The sequence below is a fragment of the Suncus etruscus genome, chromosome 10 (genome assembly GCF_024139225.1).
Source record: "Suncus etruscus isolate mSunEtr1 chromosome 10, mSunEtr1.pri.cur, whole genome shotgun sequence".
Taxonomy (NCBI): domain Eukaryota; kingdom Metazoa; phylum Chordata; class Mammalia; order Eulipotyphla; family Soricidae; genus Suncus; species Suncus etruscus.
The window spans coordinates 79,316,761-79,335,646 of NC_064857.1; the positions used below are offsets into that span (position 1 = coordinate 79,316,761).

The 18,886-nt window shown below is 47.1% G+C and overlaps 1 protein-coding gene across 1 annotated transcript in view; it reads right to left on the minus strand.

The window, feature by feature from the left end:
• MAPK4 (mitogen-activated protein kinase 4) overlaps positions 1–18,886 on the minus strand; it is a 137,950-nt gene that overhangs the window by 36,815 nt on the left and 82,249 nt on the right. The gene's annotated exons all lie outside the window — the stretch shown is intronic.

Consider the following 18,886-nt stretch of genomic DNA (forward strand, 5'->3'; position numbering starts at 1 on the left):
GCGTCAAACGGGTGTGGCCCAAAAACCAAGAAAAAAAAAAAAGATTTTGGATGTAAAAAAAATGTTGTAGCTTCAGGATGAGTTGCAAGAGATAATGAAGTACTCAAACATAGAGGACTTCAGCTCAAAGTACTAAAACTAGTCAAAGACTAAATAAATCTAGTCAAGACTGCTTCCTACTTCTCATCACAGGGGAAGTAGTAGAGAATACTTTCCTATATGAACTCTGTATAGTGTGCAAATAATTCACAAAACAAAGCTACATCCATCTAAGTGCTCTGAATGTATGGGGGAAACTGGGCAACATGGATGATCTGAAGTAATCAACACTGGAACCCCCTGAAGACTTTTTCTTTTAAATTAATATATTTAAAACACCATGATTACAAACATGTTTGTAGTTGGGTTTCTGTCATAAAAAAGTACAAACCCCCTTCACCAGTGCAACCTTCCCACCACCAATGCCTCCATCTTCCTCTTACCCCACCTCCTGCCTGTCTTCAAGACAGGAATTCTTTCTCTCACTCACTACCATTATCATGATAGTTGTTGGTGTAGTTATTTCTCTAACTGCACACACCAATCTTTTAAGAAACCCTTTGCCCGGAGTCTGAAATGTAGTAAGAAAGAAATGGGAACTGATGTTGTCACAGTCAATAATTCCCTTACACTTGAAGAAGATGTAGCTGTTATTTCTGTTTTTGTTTTTGTTGTTGGGCCATATCCAGTGACGCTCAGGAGTTACTCCTGGATCTTTGCTCAGAAATCACTTCTGGTTCAGAGGACCATACTGGATGCCAAGGATTAACCCCAGGTTCGTCCTGAATCAGCCACATGCAAGGCAAATGCCCTACTGCTGTGCTGTCATTCCAGCCCCTGTAGCTATTATTTCTGATATTTCATAAAACCTTCAGCGATTCTACTTTAAATGTGTTTTGGATCTAGCAGCCAACTCATCACAGACATGCAAACTGCCTTCTGAGAAGCAATTGTGAAAAACATGTCCAGCGGTTCTTAGCTGGGGTGATTGTGGGCAGCCTCTCTGGGCTGGAATAGATAGGATGGACCAGATTTTCTGCCCCTTAGGCTGAACATTTCTACCTCCAAATACCTGCAGCACTACTGAGGAGGGTAATGATACTGGCATATGTTTTCATTCTGCAGTTGTGAGTGTGGGACTCAACCCCAGCACAGCATTGGATGAATAGAGGATCAAGTCTCTTTTGCTAGAGGACAAGATGTTTAGCTAGTGGGAGACAGCATCAGAGACATCCACAAGGTCAATGTCACTGGTGTGAACTAGTCAAATCCACAAGGACGCCAAATTCAGGACAGCAAAGAGCATTCCAAAGCCCCACTACACCTCTCTCAACCTCCTGACTCCAGCTGCCCACATGCAGTCAAAGAAATGGAAATGGAACCTTTCTCTACCCAGAGGTCTCAATTGGCTCCCAAGGACACCATGAGCAGACACTGGTGCACATTTTGCTTAAGGGAGGAGAGAGACAATCAGCCTCTTCCCTCTCCATCTCCCACTGGGTAGTAAGCAGAGATGGGGATGCACCTAGGCACAAGGAGATGACATCACCGGCAAGCTGCAGGCTAGAATTTGCTCCAGATCAACTGCAATGCAGATAATCTGTGAATAATTAAGAGGCGCTTTCTTTCCTTCCACAACTCTCCCAGGGCAAAGGGACTGTCTCATGGGGAGTATATATGTTTGTCATGAGTCTCCCCAACACATTATTAACTTCAACGGGCAATTACCATGTTCCTTCATTCCAACTGAATTTGACATTTACTACATGCAACTCTGGGTTATAATTTAACTTTTTTCAACATGTCCATCTTCCAACTAGGCTTTAAATTTCTCAAGTCCAGGGCACAACATTAAGCTCAGAAAATAACTGCTGATGAGAAAAGTCAGACAAACATCTAATGAGGACAAGACTGAGGTGACAAGCTCCTCTATGCCAGCCTCTCCATCCCTGTCTTGTACCTCTATTAAAATTTACTTAAAGGGGCTCTTTGCACAAATTCCAACCACTCAGATAAACCATTGTCACTGAATGACACTTACTGTCACCTTCTGTCTGGAATTCCTTTCTTAAAGCATATCTGGGTCCAGAAAGATTGTACAAGTTCAAAGATTCTTGCCTAGCACATGGCAGATTTTGATTTGATCCCAGCCCCAGATTTGATCTCCTAAGAATCACTAGGGGTCACTCCTGAGCACAGAGCCAGGAATAGTACACTACCAGGTGTAGTGCTACTCCCAAATAAGTTGTCAACACCTGTGTTCACTTTAGATCCACTTGCCTAGAAACAAATGCCCAAGAAATGAGTGAGTGGATAAAGATGTGGTCTGTGTGCACAACAGAATACTACTCAGACAGGAGGGAAATAAAACCTTGGGGGCTGGAGAAGTAGCACAAGAGGCAAGGATTTGCCTTGCATAGGCGATGGCAGCTGTGACCTTGGTTCAACCCTTGAGTATCTCATGTGATCCCCTGAGTTGTAGCCCTATCTTCCACCCTCCCACAAATGAGACCTTGTCTTTTGCTACAAAGTGAATGGAGCTCAAGGAGTCATGTTAAGTTCTCTAAGTCAAAGGAGAAAGACAAACATCAAATGATCTCAAGCATGTGCAAGATATGGAGAAGCCAAACAAGGGAACAAATAAAACTAACAGAAATAAATCTAGTATTTTAAGGGGTTGGAGGGAAGAAAAGAGAGGTCCACAGAAGGAGAGGCCCCATGGATGAGGATGGGCCAGTGGAAAGTAATGTAAATTAAAGGGTTTAACCTTAAAACACATGAAGTAAGTTAAACAGATGTCATCTCAATAAAACACACCTTTTAAAAAATGCCTCTCTTAGAATTTCAGCACTAATCGAGCAGACCTCTTCAAATCGTTTAAGCTGACTATTCTTATCTCACTCAAACCAATTTTTTTTCAAAATGTCTTTCTAAAATTGTTTTTGTTGGTTATGATCTAGTGATGCTCAGAGCTTACTCCTAGCTCTTCACCCAGGAATCACTCTTGGCATTGCTCAGAAGACCATATGGGATGCCTGGGATCAAACTCAGGCTGGCTGTGAATGAGGCAAGCACTCTGCATCAATACCTGCTGTATTATCTCCCTAGCTTCTTTCAATCCTTCTTTATCTCTTCATCTCTATTGAAAATTATTTGCTTTTCCTTCCCCAAAGGTGGCCTGGTTTGAAACAGCTATTATCAAATTTGGATTAGTGGTTCATTTCTTTCATATTATACCAAGAGATGTGGGTTCAGCAACTCTGGGCAGGCTACCCCAGCCTCTGAAGGCACCCATGTCAGCAGGACAGTGAGTATTCTTGGCAGGGTTTAGCTTCTTTGGACAAAACACTGCATAGTGGGCACAGTAGCTCAAGGACTGCTGGGAATCAAACACAGTTTCAAATTAGGGAACCTGCATTCATAGGCAAGAAGGTAATGGCTTCAGCAAATGACACCTAGCAAGAACACATGTAACACATGCAAGGAGAAAACTGTCAGCTCCCATAAAATAAAATAAAACCTCACAGCAAATAAAACTCAGGATTGTAACAATGCAGTTTCCTTTCTCCATTGATTTCTTTCTGGATTTCTAGAAAGCAACATCTTATTTAAGGCCAATTATCTTCCCATTCATCCAGCCTTTTAATGTGTAAAGGCAAAGCAGAGATGAGGTATAAGTAAGCCAATCATCGTTTCTGCTATTCCTGGGCCTCTGGCTTACCAAGTGGTTTTGCAAAGTCTAAATTAATACTCTTTGGCCTGTTATACTCCTCCCAAACCTCACACTGTCCACTTTCAGTAGGAAGAAGGACTGCCAATGAGGAGCTAGCATTTTATGCACACTGTCTTCCTTCTGAGCACCCAAACATTTGTAGAAAAACCTCAGGAAGAGCTGAGATTTACTGTTGAACACGCAGTGAGCACAGGAGGCAATTTTAGAGTATCCCATTCCTACCACAATCTAATCCAAAGCTTTAGGCTTGGTCACTGTAAGTGAACAAAGCCCTTTAAATCAAAGAATGGATCTTTTTACTCTCTTAAAAAAGCGGATAAATACCTTAGACTTTGTAGGACATGCAGTTTCTTCTACTACTGAACCCCATCTTCATGGGTAAAAATGCAGCCATGATAATACCTAAGCAAATGTATATAATTGTAATTCAATAAAACTTTATTGACAAAAGTTTACATGGGGGTTAGGAGGATATAGTTTGCCAATCTCTGCTCTAGACTGAGTAAGAACATCCTAGCTGGCTTCTGAGGGAGCACAGAAGTATCTTCTTTTTTTTTTTTTTTTTTTTTGGTTTTTGGGCCACACCCAGCGATGCTCAGGGGTTATTCCTGGCTGTCTGCTCAGAAATAGCTCCTGGCAGGCACGGGGGACCATATGGGACACTGGGATTCGAACCAACCACCTTTGGTCCTGGATCGGCTGCTTGCAAGGCAAACGCCGCTGTGCTATCTCTCCGGGCCCACAGAAGTATCTTCTAACGGTGCTTTGTGCACCCTTGGACTCATCCTCCTGTTGCCCTTCCTCTTAACATCACCCCAGGCCTGCCTTTGCACTGAAGAGGAACCATGCACTTGGGACCACACACTGGCCCGAGTTTAGCTTCTTTGAGCCCAGCTCTCTACTTTCTACAAACTCCCTTCTTGGCTGCAATTTGAGAAGATTAATGCATCACGCCCCTGAGTTGGTCCCTGACCTGGCCCCTGATCTGGCTTCTGGAACAGCATGTCTTTATGGGATCACCATGTGCCTGAACTTGGCCTGACTGCTTCTATTAGGTCTCCAAACAAGCCCAACAGGTTGATCCCCTTCTACCAAGCTTCCCTGAGAGACCAACCAGCAGTGGAGAAATCAAGGAGGCCTGACTCCACATTCCCAAGACACATTTTCAGAATGTCAGTGAATGGCTTCCACCACTCATTATCCAGGCCCAATGCAGTGAAGGCAGATGGGGGTCAGACTGGGGACAAGCTGGTGGAATGAAACTTCTCAAATCAGAACATGAGGCCATCACTTCTTACACTGGGGCTCAGCTGCAGAGGGGTGGCCCTGGCTCATAGTCCACAGATAGAAACACAAACACAAACACAATGTGACCATGATGTAGAATTAAATAATTAATAATTGAGGTGGGTGGAGGTGGATTTCTCTCTGCCATCCCAGGCCACGTGGCTCCGCAACCCCCATTCAGCTGGCGGGTCCCAGGTTTAGGTTAACGGCGGAATCAGACTCATCCAGAGACAGGCATCAGGAAGCATCAGCTTTATTCATCCCTATCCACCACATGTGTGGCCTATATCATAACCTTTCAAGCATTCAACCATTCTTAGCTAGCCCTGCCTCTTAACTCCTTTCAGCCATCTTCCCTTTGGGCTCCATGCTGGCCAAAGACCAGAAGCCCGAGAGAGCCAGCCAAAAGCCCTAATCCCCTCTCGTCCATACCTTATCTACCTTTTCCAAGACCCCTCCCAGGAATGGGCGGGGTCTTGCAGGTAAGGTCAAGTTACCTAGAGAGAAAGGGTGGGGGATGAGGCTTCACATGAGATTAAGAACTGAGACATCGACAGATATGGGCAGATAGTACAGGATGTTCGGCACCAACCAGCCTTGCATGTGGCCAACCCATGTAATACCAGCACTGCACTTAGTCCCCTGAGCAGTTCCAGGAGTGATCCCTGAGCACAGAGCCAGAAGGAGCCTGAGCTCCACTGGGTGTAGCTCGATTCCCCTCACTCCTGACCAAGAATGGAGGAAATACAAACTCAACCACAAGCCAGCCTCACTTTTCCTCACTATGAACCTCATATGGATAAAGCTCGGCTACCGGGACTAGCATCCCAGAGGCAAGCCGAATGGGACACCTGCCTGGCTTGTTGACCTGGCCACCTGCCCACAAACCATTCATGCCCACTGCAGCTAGGGAGCAGCTGACATTCGAGGACACTTAACAGACTAGTGAACCAAGCGTTCTCTGATCTCAGTGCACTTGGCACTTGGAGCCAGCCCTGTTCTTAGCCATGGGCTAAGCAGCTGCTTAGTGGCATCCCTGGTCTCTCCCCACTTGGCTCCAGTAGCAACCTCATTATAAAAGTAGCACCCCCAGTTATGATCAATAGAGGGTGTCTAGATGCTGAAGGGAGGAGGAATAAAATCAGCCCCAGGTTTTGGCTAAGTTACAAGCAGTATCAGTGTTTGAGTATTACCTGTCTTGTGGAGCCTTCTAGGGCTTTGCTGATGGAAGTTCAGCATCCCTAGTATGGCCCACTGAATGTCAAGACTGAATGCCAAGATTACCACTTTGCTCCTGTGATAGGTCCCTCAATTTCTAAACTCCTAGAGGCAACAGCAGCTCCCTTATGGGTCACTGCTGAGGACGTGAGTTGCAACATAATTGTGGTAATGTGATTCCTAGGGGCAGTGATGGATCTGGCCATATGATCCTATTCCGGATTATAAATTTTAAACAAAAGTCTCCATGGGAAGAGGTGCTGGAGGTTGGGGTAAACTGTTTTCCTCCCCTGCTCCCTGTCTTGGAATGCAGTAGGAGCAGAAGGTGTTCATGCAGGAGCCACCAGCTAGAGGCCACGTGGGGACAAAGACCAGCAGTTTGTGTTGGCGGATGAGATGGGGGGGGGGAGGCTTATCAACACAGAGTCAATGTGCAAACCTAGAAGGACCTCCTCACTGTGTTCTTGCATCAAGCCTGGTGAATTCAAACATTTTGAGTGTTTCTCCTCCCCCCCCCCCCCGTAGTCAAGTCTGAAATGATCAGATAGTAACTAAATGCTAGAGATATAATTGTCTCTATGGAATATAAAAATATCTGTAACTTCGAGGCTCTGATATTTCTCCTGGGAGAGAAGAAACCATCCTCAACCAATTTAGAAGCAAGACAAAAGCAAGCAGAGCTACCAGGAAGATGTCCACTGCCAGGACCAAGAGATAAGACTGAAGGGCTTGGTGGGGAAGAGAGGGACCTGATGAGCACTGACACCCCCACCTCCAGGCACTGTTTTGCCTGCTCCCCTCAAAAATGTGCTGGGCCTTTATAGCATTTCAAGGGGCAGATATAACAGAGGGCAGGGCTGTCATTTCTGAATATGGGGCGTAAAAAGATTGTTGCTTCCATCTTGGCTGATCACTGCTGCCATGGCAGGAGAAAATGCTGGGGAGAACTACTTGAATCATTGGAAGCAAGTTTTACTTCGTTTCAAGCCTTTTGGCTGCCATGGGAATCCAGAAGTAGATGGTTCTGAGTTGAGTCTAGAAAAGACTCCCACAGGGTTTCATAGGAAACTTTCTGTCACAGGCCCAGGTTCCTGCTCAATGGAAATGATGCAGCAACAAACACTGCTTATGCAACTAAATTTGGGGGACTGGGGCGGGAGAGACAGGACAGCAGGTAAGCAAGTGCTTACTGGCTGATCCAGGTTTGATCCCTGGCAACACATATGGTCCCTGCCAGGAGTAAACCCTGAGCAAAGAGCCAAAAATAAGTGCTAAGGTAATTAGCAGGTATGGTCCCCAAACCAACTAAGCAACTAACCAAATAAGCAAATAAGTTTGTGGGTTATTATTCCACAGTAGTAGATAACTAAAGAGAGGAGAATGGGGGAAATCCTGACATCAGGGCACCTGGGTCTTCAGAGCCATCAAATTCTAGAGCTGGGCAGAACCATGGAAGTTCAAAAGTGAGCCACTCTTGGACATGGCCCTCGCTGGCCCAGAGGGTGCCAGAGAGAAGAAACCCCATAAATTCATGCTAGTCGACATGGAAAAGGCTACTCATTTTCAGAAAGAGTTTAGTGATAGCTGATGAATTACCAATGGGTCCCAGAGTCCACAGAGTAAGAGTGGCTGAATCTCAATAGGGGGAAGGGGAAAGGAAAGTAAGGGTTCAAAGAGAGGAAGCCAGACAGAAGCCCTAAGAATTTGGAAGGTGCTTCCTCACCCACTGCTGACCCTGAAACCACAATGAGTGTGTCCAGTGCCAGGCCTGGGTCTGGAATAAGTGTATTTTCTGCCAGCCTCAGGTCTGGCATGAGTGACCCACTGATGTTCAGCCCAGACCCTGGCTGGCTAGGAAGCACAGCACCCTTCCCCAGAATAAGGAGAAACAAGTCTTCTGGGTCCCCACCCCCCATTTCTGGAGTGAGAAGTGATGCCGACTGGGGCTGCCACGCCTCCACGCTGTGCCTCTCCCAGGCCCAGGCCCACTCCCTGCCCAGTCCCCGAATGACCCTGTCCAGCAGCAGCCGGCCGGACCATGAGCCAAAAACACTGCTTAGTCTAGAAGAAATGCGTCCCTGGCAGGGAGTAGCTGGCAGGCACTGCTGTCCCCACCAGTCCCCAGTGAGCATCTTCCCGAGAGACTGAACCAGCGATGCCAGCCTGCCTGACCACCTTCCTTATAGGGTTTCCCAAGAACACGCAGGTGGGGATGCAGTTGAGTAAGAAGCTGTTTATCTTTTAGCTACTTAAGCTGGGGCGGGGAAGATAAAGTTATAAAAAAAAAAAAAACAAAACAAAAAAAAACGAACAGGCAGGGCGAAGTGGGCAGAGTGAGCAGGCTGGAATCAGCTCAGACTCTGCCCAGCCTTTGCGCCGGAACATTACATAAGCAGAGTTGGGGGGAGATTTCCAAGCCTCCCAACACGACTGTCACAGTCCGGAGAAAAATTCCAGAGGCTGGAGTTGCAGGCGAGCACGGATGTGAAGTGGAAGGAGGGGCCTGGGGCATTTAAAAGTGTGGGTGCAGGTCACCCTAGGAACAGCACTCAAAGAGGCTGCACCTGCCACAGATTGAGCTGAGAATTGAATTTGTGGATCTTATGTATGAACAAGAGGCTAAGCTGCTCCATGTTTAGATCCTTCTGGTTTCCGGCAGCATCGCCACATATGGCCTATTGGCTAGAAGTGGAAACTTCTCAATCTCCTTCTCTCTTTCTCTTTTTTTCTCTTTCTCTTTCTTCATTATTTTCCTTTCCTAGCAATGAAGGAAGGACCATCTAGCTACGCTTAGTCACATGCCCGGCAAGTGTCTTACCCACAGACCTTCATTCTCCGACCTTCATTCTTTCTTTTACGAGGAAACTCAACTCACAGAAGATGTGGGCCTCTTTCCAAAGTTAAATCAGGGCATTTGGGATTTCGGTGGCTGACTAAGTGAGGCACCATGGACTTGCTCTGCTTGCACTATATTCTACAGGGAAGAGAATGTGGTCTGGTTCTGTGGTGTTCTGTAGAAAGCAGAGTCTGCCTTTTCTATTTCTTCCATTTCTCCTGTTAACTCATGTCCACAGGCCCTTGTATCATCCCTAAATTCAGCGATTATTCCATAAACCCAGATTTTAGTATGTTAGCAAGGAAAAGCAAACATTTTCTGAGGGCCATGGTGATAGCTTTAAGGGCTGGAATATGCCTTGGATGTGGATGCCTAATGTTTAATCCCAAACAGTCCCTAGAGCTCTGATAGGAGTGATCCCCCAAATCAAACCAAACCAAACCAAAAAAGTTGCTGACTGGGAGAGAGAGAACAAAGGTTAAAGTTATTAATTGCTTGCATGTGGCTGACTCTGGTTTGATATCCCTAGCACCCCATATGGTCCTCTCAAGAACTGCTACAAGTGATCCCTGAGCACCGTTGTGTATGACATCAAACCAAATAAATGTGTAAGTTTTTCATGACCCCAACATTTAATTATCTATGAGATCATGCTTCACAGTCTAAGCAGCTGGGGTCTCAGGAGTCACATTGTCCCTCTCAAGATCTCCCAGCCTTTGTGTTCACCAGCTAGAGGAGAAAACACCTTTTCTCAGCTTCTAAGCATCTGCACATGCAAATGCTCTCTCCATCCACCTGGTTGGTTCTTACTTATCATCAGAAGCTCCTTTGTCTAGGAAGCCTTTCCTGATGGCTGCCTCTCCTTGGGTCAGCTTATCAGACAGGTGGGGGGACATCTTTTCACAGCCCTTTCACATCACCTTTCTCCCTTTCTTTTTCCATTTTCATTGCTCATCTTGGGTATTGAGTGGCAGAGAGGAACGGGGCCTCCCCAGCATCAGTTGTCTCATGGAATTCCTGGTGGCATGTTGCTAAGTGACAAGATGAAATGGTGTATTGTGAATGCAGAGGACCACACTCCAGGCCAGCTTACAAGTTCCCAATCAGAACACACACTCTTTTATCCTCCTCGAGAGGTACCATGCAAGAAGTTCACTGCACAGGCGAGAATTTCTCAGATCTGATCTGATTGGAATTCTCTGTTCACCTGCAGGGCACTCCCCACTAACTTGGTCCTGCCTAAATATCAACTCTTTGTCAGGGCTGCCAGTAGGCTGATGATTGATAGGTCCTGCTGGAGGCAGAAAGCAATGGGCTCTCTCTCTAGGATGCTCTCTCCAGATACTAGAGACTGAGATTCACTTTTTTCCTATGCAGGGATGACCTCCCTCCTGGATAATCCAGGGGGAATCTATATGAGAAAGAAAGACTGAGATACCCCTTCAAATGCAGCCCCCCACCCCCAAGCGGCTGGCAGTATGGGACTCTGCAATATCACACACATTGTTTGCTTGAATGCAGTGCTGGGGACTGAACCAGCACTGAATCACACAATCAATGCATGTGCTTTGCCACTGGGCATCTGTCTACCTACACACGCACTTTGAGTAATTTGGTTTGTGTTTTTGTTGTTTTAGAAGCCATTTGCAGGGGAGTGGGGTTGCATATTTGGTGTGAACCTTAGGCTGAATTAAACCTTTTTGTTTTCTTTGGAGGCACACTTAAAGGCACTCAGGACTTACTCCTGGCTTTGCATTCAAGGATCACACCTGAGAGTGCTCAGGGGACCAACTGTGGAAGTCAGAGGGGAGGTTGGCCAGTAAAACACACTCAACCAAAGAACAGAAGAAACCAGTAGGTGGTAAGTGGGGAAACAGCCTGCTGCTTGCCCCTGCTGATTGCTGCAGATGAAGAACAGGAGGGTAACCTACATGGTGATGGGGATCCCTGCCAGCTGGCAGCATGTTATGCTGGTTTTCATTTCTTCTGGCCTTTGGGTGTCTGTCTGATCAATGCGGGGCAAGTTCATGACAGTAGCTGTAGCTTCTCTATTGCTCGAAGAAAGATCAAGACCAGAAAAGAGAAGTGACTTTCCTCAGGTCACTTAGAGACTGAGATTGAGCATGTGGCATCTGCCATTTACGGGGGGAACAAGATATCCAAAGTATAGGAGCTGGGGTGCAGCCACTGAGCAGCTCTCCCTGTTCTGCTCAAGAAACTATTCCTCTGCTCAGGAGAAATATTCACAGAAAATGTGTCAGTGACTGTCAATCTCCTAAACTGGAATCTTCTCCTTCTTGAGAGCCGGCTAAAGTACAGCCACCCAGTGGGAAAGAGAACACAGTGACATCATGTCTGAACAGTGTTTGTAGCAAGGAAAGCTCCAATTTCACTTGAGTCTGAGCTCAGATGAATCCCAAAGACCAGGAGCAAGAAAACCTTCCATATGTGCAAGTGGAAGTCTGACTGAGTCCTCCAGCATATAGGCCCACGCCAGGGAACAGGGACCAAGCGAAGCAAGGAAGAGGGTGAAAGATGAGGGAGGAAGAATGAGGTGGAAAGAGAGAGAGGTAGAGAGAAATCATGTGTCCACCTCCAGTTCCAGAAAGGACAGATTTGGGCCAACGCACCCCCATCTCACTTCCGGTTGACCAGAACTCTTGCAGAAGTGTTTGGCTGGGTCCTGATGTACTTCGCTTGCCTGGAGCCGTTTTGAGTCTGTCTGCCCACACTCAGGAAAAGGATTTGCAATTTAGGTGGTTGAAACAGATTCAAAGTTGAAAACAAGGTCCGTGGTTATTTGAGAAAAGAAAACAATTTTGTCATCTGTGCCATCCAGCCTTGCTCAACAAGCAGTCTTGTCTTCACCCAGAAGGTTATCGCTGGAGCAAGTAGGGCCCTGCCCCTATCCCAAGCAAAGCCCACTTTCTTGTTGAGGGGATTGGCTGCTGTTAGCCTTTGGCACACAGAAACTATCCTCCCTGCCTAGGAGCCCGCAGACCCGAGTTGATCAAGTCTTCAATGGAGAGAATACTGGAAGGCTGACAGGAGCAGCTGCAGGGCCCACACAATATATAAAGCCCTCACTTGACAAATGTAATCTTGCAGCAGCCAAGAAAATTCCAGGCTCCCAGGTACAGGGTATAGGGAGCAAAGAACTGGATTTTCTCTGAACAGAGAATGTAGTGGGAAACCCAGACCAGGGCTGGTTTCTGAGCCAGCACAGTGCCAGGTCTCCACCTGCAACTGACTGACCAGTGACGCAGTGAACTGGAATTTGCCTCTCCCTTTCTCCAACTCGTCAGATAGAGGTGAATCAGGATTTAAGGAATTTTGAAAAACGAGCATAAATAAGCTCTGGCTTTGTGATGTGGAGTTCTCAGGGGTCTGGAACAAGGGGTGAGGGGAGGTAAAAAAATATCCAGGCAGGTGGTTTTCCTAGAAAGGTCTCAGCAGCACCCCAACCCAGCTTGTCTGTAACAGCTGTCTCTAAGCCATCCTTTGGGAGGAAGGTTCTAGATACCCTGCTGTCCTAAATCCAATGCCACAAGGTCAGAGAAAGGACTTGAAGAGTCGGTCAGAAGGCCACAGATGCCTTCTGGGCTGAGTTGCACTGTAGAGCACAGTGAAAGGCTACAGGATGGAAAGTAAATAAATGTCTGAGCCAGGTCATCGTGGGCAGAGGGAATGGCTCATCTTGCCCTGCTCACCTCCCCAGGGGACTAGGCTGGAAGCTGGGAGTAGACAGAACTCTGGCCTTTCCAGGCAGAATTTTCTGGGTGGGATGAAAGCCGCTTGTCGAATAAGGCTGGATGGCACTCAGACAAGATCATTTATTTTTTCCCCAAAGTAGCCATGTAAAATGTTTTTAGTTTGGAATCTGTTTCAACCGCCTAAATTGCAAATTCGGTTCCTGAGTGTGGGAAGACAGAGAAGACTCAGAACGACTCCAGCGGTCTGACAGGAAGGCAATGGGAAGTTCATTAGGCATCAGCCAAGCGCTCTTGCAGGAGTTCCGGTCAACCGAAAGTGAGATGGGGCACCAGGATTCGGGCCTATCTCATATCTATGTTCAGTTTTGTAAAACAAGCATTTCTTTGAAATGAAACAAAAACGTGAAACAAAATCTCATCTTGGATAGTGACCCCACAGCCCCATCTGGCCTGCTCTGACACAACCGCATAAAGAGGAGGAAGAGCTACTTCAAAGCTACATTCTCCAGCTCAAACATCTGTGCTGACTCTTTTGTCGCTATAGAAGATGATGAAGGGCTGATGTCTGGAAAAAACTGGGAGATCTTTCACCCCTCCATGGTCCTTCCTATATGCCGTACATTCTCAGAGTTTGGGCAAACTTAATGTTTTGCTTTCATTCCTTCCACCCAGAGACCAAGGTATGCAGGAATGAAGAGTCAGGAAAGGGAAGAGGGAAGCCTGGATAGAGACATCACAGTCTGTTCCTTTCCTACACACCCGCTGCTAGCCTCTATGTGTCCAGATTCTGCATCCTGCCTCTACTTGCTGAACTTCAGAGTGGGTCAAGATTAGCTTCCCTGTAGCTGAGAGCACTGTAGCATCTGGGCCTCCCTAAGTGAATTTATTTAGAATGGGTTGAGTGAATGGATGAAGTCCCAACAGACCCCAAGTGCTCTGCCATCTTCCCCAATCCCTCTTAATCCATCCTCCTTTCTCCTATCCGATTATTTCTAAGACACATATGATCATTTCACTCTCCAGTTTAAAAATACTTTTTTCAATGCTAATGGTAGAGCACACACCTTATATATGTGAGCCCATAGATTCCTTCCCCAGCACCAAAAGAATGATTTTTGTTTATTTTGGGGGGGGGTACACCGGGTGACACTCAGGGATTACTTCTGGCTCTGTGCTCAGAAGTTACTCCTGGCAGGTTCTGGGGACCATATGGGATGACAGGGATCAAACACATGTTGGAAATGTGCAAGGTAAACACCCTACCTTCTGTGCTATCACTTCAAACCTCAGGAATAATTTTTTAATAGATATCCGTTAAGAGGTAGCTCCTCCCCTCTGTCAGGCCCAAGACAGTGTCCCTAAACTGCAGCCACCAGCAGGGTGTATACTACTCATATCTGCCCAGCTCAGACAGTCTGTGTGGGGTAAAAATACCCTTTGTTGTCTTTCTGCAGAACCTCACATGTGTTATGACCAAATGCCATCCTGACATCTGTAAATTATCCCCTCCTCCAAGCTCACAATTCTTCCCTAAAATCTTCTAGGAGAATTGGCTTCTTGGGACTCTTCTCACTCACATAGAATTTCCACGAACAAAGGCACCCTGGTTGGGTCCACAGGATCCAGCCTCTGCACACAGGGGCCAAAGAGATAGTACAGTGGTTAGGGAGCTTGCGTTGCATGTGGCTGTCCCAGGTTTGATCCCTGGTATCCCAAATGGTCCCCTGTGTCTGCCAGGAATAAAGCCTGAGTGTAGAGCTGGGTATGGCTACACACACACACACACACACACACACACACACACACACACACCCCACAACCACAAATGAGCCTCTGCAGAGTAGGAAAAATTGAGGAATGAATGAGGCCAGGTGAGCTTGGCCTACGGTGTTGTGACTGAGTGTTTGTGTTTGGGAAGTGAGCCTTGGGGGAGTGGCCTGTAGGGGAGGCACAGTCAGCTCTAGAGGACAAGAGCAGAAAGCTCAGTGGATTGGGCAAGGGGGCAAGAGATGAGTGAGCCCCAGAGGAAAGATTGGGCTTCTTGGTCACAAGGGGAAACTACTAAGACTGGCTGATGGTACTCTTAGTGAGAGGTATGGACAGAGCAGTGAGTATGGGTGCAGGTGAAAGGCCAGGAGAGCTGGGAGCAAGGGCTCTTGGAAGAGACCTAGCTGGCAGATCTGGCTAGCAAGATCCTGGTAACTGTCTGCTCAGGCTGACTTCATAGGAGAGAGATGTTTGCCTTTTGCATGTGATTGTGTATATGTGTGTGTGTTCTCTTTTTGTTTATCTGTTTGTTTTGAGTCTATACCCGGCAATCCTCAAGGGTTTCTTCCTGGCTCTGCACTTAGGAATCACTGCTGGCAGGCTCAAAGAACCATATGGGATGCAGGGAACATATCTGGGTCAGCTCTGTGCAAGACAAATGTCCAACCTCTTGTGCTATCGCTCTGGCCTCCATGCATTTTCTTTCCTTCACCCAGCTTTCAGATCAGCACATGGATAAACTCAGGAAACTGAATGGGGGTGGGAGGTTATCCTGACAGGGAACACAAGCACCCCCCAGCTCTGCAGTGACAAGGAACCCAGGAACACCCCCTCCCCAACTCTGCTGTTTTTCCTTCATGAGCTGCTACTTATGAGTGTGTGTGGCTGAGACCTCCATAACCTGATATGCCAGGTTCTTCTGAAGCTGCCACTGCTAGACAGTTATTTCACTGTCTGCTCAGTGAACTCTCCCCCTACCCCTCAATAGCAATCACATTAAATTGAAAATGCCTCTGCTACATACTTTTCTACTGGCCAATGCACCTACATGTAGCCTTACTTAACAGTTAATAGAGGCATGTGGACCACCATTATGACTCACGCAGTGGCAGTCAGGGCAAGTCCAGGGCAACTTGGTCTCTAACGAATTTAAAAGCCAGGGTGAAGGGGTTGATGGGGTGTAACTAATGATACATGAGTGATGACAACAGTGATGACAATGCAGGAAAGGAGACCAATGGTGGGTGTGGAAACACTGATTTTGGGGAGTAGTGAGGGGCTCTCTGTAGTAATCACATTTACACTGAGACCAGAAGAGGGATCCTCGGTATATCCTAGGATGTGTGGGACTCGGCCAGAAGGGGGTGAGACTCAGTGCTGTTGCCTGGGTGTAGGAAGGCAAATTTCTGGGAGAAGGGTATTGTAGGGTACATGGAGTACAGAAATGACTCTGGGGTTACAGCTGGCCTCCACCACTCGAACCTGCTTCCTTATCTGTTGCTCCTGTTCATGGTGAACCGAAGTGTTCATTAAACTCATGGACATCAGCTCAAACGTCTTCCTGTTTCACAACACAGGGTTCTGTGAGCATGAAATGTCACAGCCAAGAAGGCAGCATGAAAAAATGCCAGGCACGACTGCTGAAATCATAAACCTGCAGGTACCACACCTCCTCAAAGAAGGAATAACACCCAGGCATCACAACCTGTACCTGTTTATTTTATTTCACCGAACTTCACAAGAGCACTGCTAGGAACACGAGGCTTCTACCTTGCAATCAGGGAAACTGAGGTGCACAGTCACAAAAGAACCAGCCCAGGAGTATCCGACTGGGAAGGGGCAGAGAAAGCTTCAGACACGGCCTGGCTGCAGCACTCCCCAAGCCTTGAGTGGGCCCTGACATCATGAATTACCAGAAGCTTCCAGTGTGCCCTATGTGAGGGGCTGCCTTCCCCATTGCCTTTCTCTGCTTCCTTTTGCAGTGGTTCTCAAATAGTGGGGCGCGCCCTCCAGGGGGGACGTGAGGCTCCATTAAGGGGGGCGCGTTTGACCTCGGCAAACACTGTCATAACAAGCTAAGCCCCTTGTTTATGTCTCTGTATGTCTCTGGAGCTGAGAGTTGCCGTGTCCTGCTTCAAACCCCGCTTCGAAAAGCTATGCATTGCAAAACGTGCTCATTGTACCATTAATCCAGACATCACCTCTGATTAAAAAATCAGATCAAATTATTTTATATATTTTTGTTTTGCAGGTTAAAGTTTTTTTTTAATAAAGATACTATTTACAGTCGCACGAGGGGCACGAAAAATGTTTTCTTCTTCCTAGGGGGGCATGACAGAAAATAATTGAGAAACACTGCTTTTGAGGCAGAGCCAGCATCTAAATTAATGGGCTTGAGGAAACCCCAAGAAAGCGACAGGCTCCTGCTGCTGATCTCCGAGGACTAAATATAGTACTTTCCAGTCATGGGCAGGAGCAGCGAACCCCTGCTGATCCCCACAGCCACCCCAAGCCAACACCGAAGAGCTGGCTCTGCCCAATCAGAAAGCGCTGGTGCTTGGCCAAACTCGAAAGCCACTGTGGAAGCTGGCTGGCTGGCGCACTGACCCTTTTTTCACCATCTCTCAGCTTTAAAGGGACTGCAGAGCGCCCTCTCCTTCCAGCACCTGTCTTTCTGCACAGTAGCTTTCCCTCTCACTCACCTTCTCCCCACTCTTTCCAGGCCACATCATTGCCTGGGCTAGCATGAGCATCCTCCCCACCCATCCATAGTCACCCCTATTCTGCAGCCCTCTTTAGGAGGCTCCCCGTAGCTAATCCTTCTTCAAGGCTACTCCCAACCAACAGCCCCTGAGAATGGCCACCTGGGAGAGCAGAGAAGGGAGGAATGCGGGGGCGGGAGGAAGCAGGGAGCAGCCAATCCGAGGCGGATGTGAAGAAACAGCTCTGGAATGAGTTGCTATTGCTTTCCTTTCTTGGTTCTGTTCTCTGTCCAACACCCAGGCACCTCCTTCCCCCCAAGCCCCTAGCACCTGTGTAAGGTTCCCCCTGCATGTTTTGCATCCTCAGGGAACCAGCACTCTCAGCTTTAACCCTTGCCATGGAATGAAATCTGAGTTGCGGTTAGGGAAGTTTGACTATTTGAGGGCATGCTTGCAGATTCTATTTGTAAGGTTGTACCTTACAAATGACAGCTCAGAGGTCACCTCCTGAGTGACCAAAGAGAAAGAGGAATGAAGGAGGATGTAACTAAAGTAGCACCTGCGCCATTTTCTGCCCTCCCCTCAGGTGAAGATGTATTATGGGGAAGGGGGTGTCCCAGTAAATCCTAAGTGCTCACACCTAGCCGGAGAACAGTTTACAGGGTGCGGTTGGACATCCGGGGCTACAACATTTATTTAATCTCTTCCCTGGCAACAGATGGTAGCAAGAGCTTCTAATCTGCTGTTCCTTCCCTGTATTCCCGCCTTCCCCATTGGCACAACTCTCCCTCCTCAACCTCCCCAGGTGTTATTTACGCAAGGAGGCAGTTGTCAAGGCAACCAGAGGTGGATGTGTTTTTACACGTTAACTTTTCTTCTCCCCTGCCTCCTCCCGTATTCCCCCCCCCAAGAAAATTGATCCCCAAGCAAGGTCTCCCCTCCAGTGCAGAAACCCAGTTTATTGTGCCCCGGTTTTACAGAGGTGTGTGTGTGTGTGTGTGTGTGTGTGTGTGTGTGTGTGTTTGTGTGTGTGTGTTGTGTGTGTGTGTATCAACCAGTAACAACGAAGGCATCAGAGAAGGATTTAACACATTTCTGAAAGGTGACCAATTTAGAAGTCTTGGATCACTGTGGGATTGGAGGGGGTGGAGGAAGACAGCTGTGGGGATGTGGCACCTGCAATACTGGAGGGATCCCCCCATGGAGGAAAAGGGAAGTCAATGAGCAAAAGAGATCCTGAAACTCTGGATCACCTGCAGGCTCCCCCCCCCCTATCTCTCTTCTTCCAATCAAATAAAGATGCTAAGCACATGCTCTTTCTATGAAAGGTATTAAGGATTTGAAAAACAAATAAAAACCACACATACATATAGGTTTAATAGGAAGGCAGGGTGGTTTGTTTTTCCTATTCAAATCACTCCTTCCTCTCATATTTTTCCCTTAAAAATAAGAAAACATGAACAGCAACAACAAAATTAAGGCAAATGTAAACAATATTACTGAGAGAAGTGGAATGAACTAGCCAAAGAAAATGCTTGCATATTTGATGTCAAGCATCTACCTTCTAGCAACTTCATGGTCTGGGATGAGG